At 31.0% G+C, this 10,841-nt stretch overlaps 2 protein-coding genes across 7 annotated transcripts in view; one reads left to right on the forward strand and one right to left on the reverse strand.

Moving 5' to 3' along the window:
- Positions 1 to 1,327, reverse strand: part of LOC124364351 (katanin p80 WD40 repeat-containing subunit B1-like) — a 50,633-nt gene extending 49,306 nt beyond the window's left edge. The window contains 1 exon segment of the mRNA XM_046819741.1: positions 1,014 to 1,327. The gene's annotated coding sequence lies outside the window, so the exon portion shown is untranslated.
- LOC124364352 (GTPase-activating protein skywalker) overlaps positions 1 to 10,841 on the forward strand; it is a 372,369-nt gene that overhangs the window by 123,984 nt on the left and 237,544 nt on the right. The window lies entirely within an intron of this gene.

Here is a 10,841-nt window from a genome sequence, read left to right on the forward strand (position 1 = left end):
AGTGAGTTTACAATGATGAATCAACCATCCACTAGTTCAACCAACCCTAGTGAATTGTGTGTGTCGGAGTGTTTCGTAGGGCACGTAAAGAGCTTACGTTTTAACCGAAACGAAATTATCTCTTTTTTAATAGAACAGGGCATTTTTAAAAATGAGTGTATTTGTTCGTCGTGCGGTCGAGTGGTGTTTTTAAACCGGGAGACTGTGTCGTTTCGTTGTGATAGACCACTTTTTTTTTGCTGCTGTTTAGCTATATCCACCAACACACTAATGGTAAGTGTTCTCTGTTAATATCCATCTATATATTTGAGTTTTTAATGATTTATTTAGTTTTTAAACTTTACATAATTGCCTTTGCATTACATTTCAATTTATATTTTTGATCAGCCCCTCTAGAATTTTATATTTTACTGATAGGTACTATCTCGAGGGATGTTTTTCTTTTATTGACATCAGCGCGGGGCAGCACCGAAGGTGCTGCCGAAGCCCGCGCTGATGGCCGGAGGCACTCGTAATTAATTTTTTTCTCGAAATTAAGAAAAACATTATTAATTTTGATCAAAATTCTGCTCATTTCTGTAATTTCTCATTTACGTTTGCAAAGATGGCGGCGCAACCGATGACGTCATCACGAGGTTCAATCATTGGCCACAAAAGGTCACGTGACGCTAGACGTGGATGTAGAACATGGAGATATTACTGGAAAGTTATTTAATTTTTTATTTTCTAGAACTTCGTTATTTCTCATTTCCACCCCATCAAACCTTATACTTTTTTTTATATAGGACGATTCCAATAAGTTAAGAACGCAAAACTCGTATTTTTCCGCCCCGGCGGTTAATATGATAATTACCATTATCAGTGCTTTAGACCCAATAATGTGTGGGTTATGAATTAACCTAACCAACAGCCTATATCCAAGAGCCTTAGCCTATTAGATATAATTTAAGGTTAGAAATATCAAACAACATCTAACTTTAAAACTAATAAATCATTTCAGGATGGCTACTTACTTTTCCAACATGGAATTGCTGCATGTGTTATCTGCAAAACCAGTTTTCCATTAACATACGATAACTTCGAAATGCAATGCACAAACACTAAAGTTCTTAACGATTTTCTAATTGTGAGGGTTGCCGTGGTGAACGAAGTTTGTTGTTGAAGAGAACTAGTTTTATAAAAATATTAATACGATTCAAAGAATCTCTTCCAATTAAGCAAGGTTAATACTAAAAAAGGAGAAGCAACTATATAATCATGTCAAGGCTTAAAAATCATTACATTTCGATTTCCTTCCACTAATCCACTTCCACTTCACTTCTCTTGTTTGTTCTTATTCTTCTGTCTAGACGGAATCTTTCTCTCCCCCGCTTAGAAAATGCAACAGCTGTGTTGGTTTTTCAGGTTCACCAACAAAAATTTAATCAGAAAAAAGGTAAAGCAATTAGTCTATATATTGGTATGTATTTTTTCACTTTACAATGAATACGTTTAACCTAACAAACGATAGATGTATACACGCAACATTGTTTTAAATAGCATTAAGAGAAATTGTACGATAGCATATATTAAGAATTAACCTTTTCTCAAAATCAAAAATGTAATAAAGAGCATTTTAACCAATTGTTCATATCTGTACACAGCGTACAAATTTTATATTGTGAAAGTGAACTCTGGATTTTAACATTAAAATATGTATAGCATGGATTATATAAAATATAATGACTACTGGAGCGAAAAACAAAACTGAGCATGCTAAAACTTGAAAAGAGTTTTTGATGCACATAACAAGTACAATTTATCAATGAACATGGCAAATGCAAATTTGCACAAGATAAGATTAATCTACTTGGATATCTAGTTACCAATAATATTAAATTCGACCTGATCCAGATCGTCTTCAGCCTCTTATTAACCAGACTCCTCCTCATGATCTTCAATTATTGCATCGAACTCAAAGGCATTTTTGCTCATTATTCTGACTTTATAAAGAACTTCTCAGAAAAAATACAGTACACTTCATCCTTCAAGTGTTTTTTTACACTTCACATGGGAGCAGTCAACTCATGTCATGAGTTAAAAACTATATGGAGTCTGCTACTAGAACACCTATCCATAATAACATACTACGTACGCCACAAAATCATCCGAATTTACGAACACATCATTCCGGCCGCGAGACGCCATCTTGACTGTTTACAAACGAAAGAAAGCTGTTTTCCCAGATGATTTTCAGCAACGAAGAACAAGAAAAACATAGACTAGAATATTGAGAACAAAATATGCAGCAAATGTGAATGCCTCTGCGATCTATCGGCAATAAATTCAACTACGTCGATGTCGTGTCTCGTATTTACTGTGGAAACCGATACATCTAACTTCCCAGAGCCCATAACGGCCTCTTGTTCAAAATGCTTGTTCTACTAGGATGTTATATATAGCACATTTATGCGATGTAACGTGGCTTGTGGAAAAGATAACTGTCCCAAAAAAGACTAAACGAATTGAAACTTGTTACAAAAATATTGATCTAGTAAATATCTGCGCTAAGTTTTTTGTCAAACTTGCTACCCAATTATGACGTCCGTTTAAACTTTAAAGAAATTCACAACTCCGTTATTTGTGAACCCAGAAAAAAGAGTGGCATAATGTTTATAATATAAGAGTTTTGTTGAAAAAAATGTTCCACCCCTATCGTGTTAGAGATATTGATTACACGTAAATCCCATGAAAATAATTTAATAATAATATTTCATCTGAATTTAAATACACGCCAAATACAAGGATTAGTCAATCATGTAATTTGGAACACCGGATTTACATTTGATTCTTACGTGCAATTTCATTTCTGCAAATTTCTTTGATGTACGTCTTTATATAAGAATAATAAAAAAGATCTAAGAAAATCTTTTAAATATATTAATATAAATTCTGACTATTCTGTTTCTGCTCTCTAAAGTGTTAAGATCGGCCTCGCGGATTTGTCCAGATCACCACTAAACCGATTAAGATGAGTCTCCGATCTTGCAGTAGAATTAGGTGAAAGTAACCAGTGCTTTGTTAAAACTAGTGACAATAATTCAGCAACGCAGAAGCATCAAGCATTATTATAAGTTTCAACTTTCTGTTTGAAAGGGAAACAGAATATTTGACATTTGCTATAATTATGTTTCACAAGGATAGAACACTAAGTTTCATGGATCGGAATTTGACCTCTTCTTCAGGTTTAAAATACAACATATTGGGTGAAGCAAAAATCAATACCTGGTGTCGGAAATATCAAAGATAAGAAAATTGACAACCAAAAAGGTCGTACGTCAAAAAGTCAAACCTTTACCAGATCGAGGTTGCGATGTCTTTTGCCTTCACTTCATCTCCATGCTTTCTACAATCTGAAAGCTTTGTCGTAGGATCTATCAATGAAATCTATGATTGGCATCTACCTGAAAAGATCCAGGAAGGTCGAAAGTGATACGACAATGATTTATCCTACATCAGTAAAGGAAGAAAAAAAATATAAGAGAAGAGAAAAGATTGATTGCTTGCTCACTAGTACTCCTTGTTTCGATCGGTGTCTATCACAGATTTCAGTGATTTATCCTACGACACGGTTTTTGGATTGCAAAAGGTTTGGAGATAGAATGAAGTCACAAGAAATTGCAACCTCGATCAGGTACATGTTTGATTTTTTGACGTACGATTTTTTCTGTTGTAAATTCAAAAAAACTTTGAAACACTTACCCGATACAAGAAAACATACTTTACTTCATGTACCTGACGTTCATAGCTGTGTTGAGTATCAAAAATTATTGACTGCACAATGCAAGGGTACTACACATAACGTACGTACTATCCTCACCATAAAAGGCGAGAGACTAACGAAAATCAATATTGGCACATCATTCTGGTGGTTGGTAGTGAAGCGGGAGATGCATTCAACGTACGTTTTTGCTCTAGATCTGAAGGTCCTGACCGTTGTACTCCCGAGCTTTCATCCATGGATATTTTGTTTGTTTATAAACACATTTTACTGGATTGAGAGCTATTATTATAAAAAAAGAATTCCATGTTTTATGTTATGAAGCGCCAGATCAGTGCCATAGTGGTTCTGTGATACAAATAACACCCATACTACTTTGAACTAAATTCCAATATAACTGTTAATGGATATTACACAATTATTGCAAAAGTTTATTACATCATATAATTTTAACTAGTATGTTTCAATTTCATTCTACGTATTTTCTAAAATTCAACATTTATTCTATGCTTTCTAATAGTCAATTTTAAATCATCTGTTTATTTACTTTAATATTGCCTTTCATTGTTACTACATTTGTTTATTATTGTAGTATTTTCCTCACTATGTACTCCTAATAATTTCATCCAACGTTTTTTCATTCCTAGTTTGTTAATTATTATATGCCGCCCATTCAGTTTTATACAATCAATTTATAATTCTTTAAATATTGTTACAAGTAGGCTATTAAAAGCTGGCTTTCCGAATTAAACACATCACAAGTAGTGGAATTTGGATTGACGTGTGAGCATTGATTACTGAGTCAATTCCAACGCACATTGCTTTTTTGTGCTACTGTGAACATTTTTATAACCAATTATAACTCGCATCTTTTTTCACCGTGCTACAAAAGAAGACAAATGTACTTCTTAATCGTGCAATAATACGTAGTTTAATTTGTTCTCATCATTGTCTTTATTTTTTGTTCTATCTGAAACTGGTCATTATAATTTTTTTTTATTAAATAGGCTACTTTATATATAAGTGTATTCAAGCTATTAGAGGCGTGAGGAATCGGTTCGGTTCATTATCTAATTTTTGTGAATATTCAGGATGCTAGGCTGCCATTTTATATTTGAAGGTGAGTACAACATCAAATTCCACGTATAGAACTCTAACCTGGCGAAGGAATACAAGGGTGTGCTTTATTAGCCGAGGAAAGTGGTTAGTTCCGTGTATGACGTCATGTAGAGGTAATTAACCATTGCGTCCCCCAGCCAGCCCTACTGCATATTTTTAGCATGAGTGTCATGTTTTGTTTTACTGTACATATAACAACTGGCTGTAGTAAAATGACGATAAATTGTGCCTCCAAAGGACAATGTTGAACTTCAAACACAACAATGGCCTTATATTTTATCGTAGCAGTTCAATCGTCTCATTTTAATTATAATTAGTTTGTATCAAAACGTTTCTGAGTTTTTCATGCTAAATGTGTACTCTTTGAATATTTATACTTTTCTTTTAACATTGCATAAATAAGTAAATATTTATAATAGACTGTATGCTCTGGTATTAGGATACATGACAAATCGGTTTTTGTTACATTTTTTTCATTCAATACAAGAATACATGGAGTTGGTATTCTGCTAAATAAAGTTTTAATCCATGTACGACGACAAATTTCTTTATTACAATTTAATCTTTAATTAAAAATACATGTATGAATTTCTAACAGGCTGTAATTTTCTTCAGTATAAATTTGTTATAAGCGCTCATTAAAGTTTAATATTTGATTCTTAAATCTTATTTTTATTTACAGAAATAAACAAATAAACTTAAAATGGTTCATATTCTAAAAGAACTTAATTTATTCTTTTTATTAAAAAAAACTAAAACAACTAAATATTCATTATTTATAGTTATGTAACTTACACTGTATTTATTCATTTTCTTCTCTGGTTCGAAACCGTAATAAAAGACCAAAGTACACTCTTCTAAGATTTGTAATGTGTTTTTTTTTTATCTGCAAGCAAATAGACAGACAGGCAACCAAACAAAAAAAGTTGATACAAAAATGACGTTTCATAGGACTCATTCTGGTAAAAATGAAGTTTCGTACAAAATTTAGAATCTACATATGAACTCTTTCCTCATATAGAAAGTAAGCTTCATGTACAGTTTGTAGTTTCTAGATAATTTCATTTTCTAGATACAGCGTGGACAGATAATAAACAGGCACAAGTTAAATTTTTCCAGACCCACGAGTGATGACGATAAGCTTCGCTAAAGCTCAGCCAATGATGTTAATTTCATAACTAATAAATGGAATACTGGATAAATGTATAATAGTGATAAATACAAACCCGCCACACGTATAAATTATTAAATTTGTTATCACTATGGCGGTATTTTATCGCTTTTGACGAAAATGTGGAATTGAACTTATAAAATATTAAATTTGTATTTGTAGTACGTGACAGCATAATTAAACTTTTTATAAAGTTTTCAAGCAATTTCATGCAACATTTATTCTTACTCATTTTCGGAACACCAGGTTTCCAAATAGCGGATAAATACAAACTTTTAGTGTACATTGAATCTAGTAAATGAATGTTTAAAAATTAATTTCGCATTGTTTCTGAGTAAATCAAGTCCAGTGAAAAAAAATATACGTAATTATAACGATCGTTATATTATAAGGTTTCAAGGTGAAGGAGTTTCTAAATATGTGAATACACCAACCTTGAAAATTATCATCCCATCAGTGTTATGCAAAACGTCAACGAATAATGCATCTTTAGTTTGACATTTCGAGATGACAATCACATACCTGTTTTCACCAAGACCCGCAGATAGCTCTAGATAATCCCAGGTGAACCCATCCAGTTATTTACCTGGGGGGTTTTGTACACTCGATCTCAGTGGGTTTCACAAACAAGATAACTTATGAAATATCTACCTTAATACTGTCGCCTTTGAACCAGGGTGTCCTGTTTCCATTAAAGGTGAGTGATCCATATAATTAATCCAACACAAGTATACATATCTGAACCACTTTTTTATGTGCTGGAAGAATTAAACCGATCTTTTCTCTCAGGTAATATTGCTTTAAATAGATATTTTATCAACCTAAACTGCTTTAATTTCCAGAAAAACATGGTTCTAGATATGTTTTATGTGCCCTAATGGATAGCCTCCAATTTCACCTAGATGACTTTTAGATTAGCACTTTTAAGAGAACAGTACGTGTACACGCAGTTCCCCTTTTAGCATAACATCTTTATAATAATGTTTCTGCAGGAAAAAATATTTTGAAGGAAAACATTGAGGTACAGAGGGTGAGACGTTTGTCAAATGAATTTAGTGGTCAGAAAATTTTTAATTATAGCGCTTATATTTCTGTAATATTACAGGGCCGTAGATAGCTTTGGCGGGCCCCGTTCAAAAAATTGATCGGGCTCCCATGTATATTCTCATAGAATGCTTCATGACGAACGGCAGAAACTTCGATAAATGATTTTAAAATGTGATAATAACCTAAAAATTTTCTTCAGTCGTATATTTTACAATACAATTTCAACACTATTTCAGATCTATAAACAGTCGAAGACGGAGATGTTTAAACGATCTCTTTGCATCGTTTCTACATCAGAGACCTAGGTGTCTACAAAGAAGCTCAGTCTGGTTACGCAGCAGTTATCCATCATAATGTAGGTGAAGAGGTATTCATAATTGTCTCATCGGGGCACAATTGCATGCTCTATGATGTTTTAAATACAATTTCAAAGTACGGTGGATCAACTGAGGCATCCTTCCGCTTACTTGCATCTCCTTAAATCTGGCGCTGTCGTAAACTCGACTTTTGAGAGAATCCGTCTGAAGAGATCCAAAACAAGTTGGTAACGAAGGAGCTCAATACGAACTTTATGCGTCGTTTCGACATGAGACACCCATATACTACAAACTCAGCACTGTGGACCAACCAAATGTTCTACACATGGGATAGCTATGGTGGTAAGGGTTGATTCAATATACTGTATAGACACACATAGATTATACTGGGTGGTGAAAAAGGCTGATCTGATTTTATTTATATCTATTGATACTGCACAGTATTGAAGAATAACAGAGACGTTGTTTTACCCTTTGAGGGATAAGAGTCGTTAGTCGAATAAAATACGTTTCGGTAACGGTTAATTATATTTAAAAGGATGTAACTGGATATTTAGAAAACAACCAACGAGTGGCGGGTACGTGACTGGTTAAAAATTAACGTCAATTGATTCAGTGTTGATTGCTGCTCTGACTTTATTATATCCCTTGATTTTCAGAAACTTTCACGTTAACTTGTATATACCTAGTTTTTTACATATAAACGGCAAATAATTTTTAAATTTTCACAGAGTACTTCGTAAATATTTGTTGTAGAGTTTAATTCCAAAATGAAAAATGGCATCTTATTATAACATCTTATGTTTAATAATGTTTAATAATCATCTTTTGACCAAAGTAGGCTTCACTGACCTGCGCATGTGTATGTATTCTTGATTGGGACATCAATACAAAACCAACCCCCTTTTCAAAATAACATAGAGCTCGAGTGGATCTCTTCAGACATGACCACATTCCACGAGCCAAGTCTGTGACACGCTGAACAAAGAGGAAGGTGAATTAGACCTGAACTCAACATTCACATTGAATCAATTCTTCTCACCACATTCATATTGAATCAATTCTTCTCACCACAGCTACGTTATGTTTAGAAATCGGGTTTCCCTTTTTTTTTAAAAACCCAAAAAATTTAAAAAAAAACCCCCCTTTTTTTTTTGGGGGGAAAAAACAAAATTCCCCTTTTTGGCCCCCAAAAATTTTTTTAAAAAAGGATTTGGGGTTGGGTTTTTTTAAACCCCCGGGGAAAAATTTAAGGGTTTTTAAAAAAATTTTTTTTTTTTTTTTTCCCCCAAAGGGGAAAAAAGGGGGGTTTTTTTTTTTTCCCCCCTTTTTTTTGAATAAAAAAAACCCCCCCCCAAAAAAAAAAAAATTTTTTAATTTTTAAAAAAAAAAAGGAAATTTTAAAAATTTTTTTTAAATTTTCCTAAAAAACCCCTTTTTAAAAAAAAATTTCCCGGGGGTTTTTTTTTTAAAATTTTTTTAAAAATTTTAAAAAAATTTTTTTTTTTTTGGGATTTTTTTTTGGAAAAAGGCCCTTTTTTAAAAAGTTTTTAAAAGGGCCCAAAAAAAAAAAAAAGGGGGGGTTTGGGGTTTTTTTTGGGGAAAAATTTTAAAAAACCCCCTCCCTTTTTTTTTAAAAAATTTTAAAAAAAATTTAAAAAATTTTAAAAAAAAGGGTTTTTTTTTAAGGGGGGAAAAAAAACCCCCCCCCAAAAAAAAAATTTTTTTCCCCCTTTTCAAAAAAAAAATTTTTCCCCCTTTTTTAAAAAAATTTTAAAAGGAAAATTTTGCCTTTTTTTTTAAACGGGGAAAAAAATTTTTTTCCCAAATTTAAATTAAAAAAAAAAATTTAAAACCCTTTTTTAAAAAAATTTAAATTTTTTAAAAAAAAAAAAAGGGGGGGGTTTTTTGGCCAAAAAAAAACCCCCCCCTTTTAAAAGGGTTTTTAAAATTTTTTTTTTTTAAATTTTTTCCTTTTTTTCCCCCCCAAAAAAAAAAACCCCCCCCTTTTTTAAAAAAAAAATTTTTTAAAAAAAAAATTTTTTTTTCCCCAAAATTTTTCCCCCAAAAAAAAAAAAAAAAAATTTCTTTAAATTTAAAAAATTTTTTTAAAAATTTTTTGGGTTTTTGGAAAAAAACCTTTTTTTTTTTTTTTCTTTTTTTTTTTGGGGGGTTTTCCGGGGTTTTTTTTAAATTAAAAACCCCCCCCCCCCCCCAAATTTTTAAAAGGGTTTTCCCAAAAATTTAATTTTTTAAAAAAAAAAATTTTTTTAAATTTTTTTTTTAAAAAAAAAAATTTTTTAAAAAATTTTTTAAAAAAATTTTTTTTTTTTTTTTAAAAAAAACCAAAAAACCCCCAAAAAAAACCCCCCCCAAAAAAAATTTGGGGAAAAAAAATACGGGGAAAAATTTTAAAAATTTAAAAATTGGGTTTTTTTTTTTTAAAAAAAAATTTTTTTTTTCCCCCCCTTTTTAACCAAAAAAAAAAGGGGGGCCCCAAAAAAAATTTTAAAAAAAGTTAAAAACCCCCTTTTAAAAAAATTTCCCAAAAAATTTTTTAAAAAAAACCCCCCGGGGGTTTTAAAATTTTTAAAAAATTTTTTCCCCAAAATTAAAAATTTAAAAAAAAAATTTAATTTGGGTCAATTTAAAGGGGGCCCTTTAAAAAATTTTAAATTTAAAATTTTTTTAAAAAACCCCCAATTTTTTTTCCTTTTTAAAATTTTTTTAAAAAAAAAAAAAAAAAAAAAAAATTTTTAAAAAATTTTTTTAAAAAAGGGAAAAGGGTTTTTTTTCCCCCCCCCGGGGGAAAAATTTTCAAAAAAGGGGGGGGTTTTTTTTTTTTTTTTTTTTAAAAAATTTTTTTTTTTTTTTTTTGGGTTTTTTTTTGGGGGTTTTTTATTATCTTTTTTTTTTAAAAAAATTTTTGGGGAAAATTTATTTTTTTTTAAAATTTTTTAAAAAATTTACCCAATTATTTTTTTGGGAAATTTAAAAAAAATTTTTTTTTTGGGGTTTTAAAATTTTTTTTCCCCAAAATTTTTTTTTAAAAAATTTTTAAAAAGGTTATTTTTTTTGGGGGGGGAAAAAAAAAAAAAAACCCTTCAAAAACCTTTTTTAAAAAAATTTTTTTTAAAAAAAAACCCGGTTCCCCAGCCCCCAAAAAAAAAAACCCCTTGCAAAGAAAAATTTTTAATTTCCCCCCTTCTTTAAAAGCCCCAAGGGGAATTTTTTCCCCCCCCCAAAAAATTTAAAAAAAAAAACCTGTTTGGGGGAAAAAAAAAAAAACCCCCCTTTTTTTTTTAAAAAAAAATTTTTTTTTTGGGGAAAATTTCCCCCATTTTACAAAAAAAATTTTTTTTTTTTTTCCCCCTTTTAAAATTTTTTTTTTTTAAAAAAAAAAAAAAAGGGGTGGGAATTTTTTTTT

Source organism: Homalodisca vitripennis, chromosome 6 (genome assembly GCF_021130785.1).
Source record: "Homalodisca vitripennis isolate AUS2020 chromosome 6, UT_GWSS_2.1, whole genome shotgun sequence".
In the NCBI taxonomy this organism is placed as follows: domain Eukaryota; kingdom Metazoa; phylum Arthropoda; class Insecta; order Hemiptera; family Cicadellidae; genus Homalodisca; species Homalodisca vitripennis.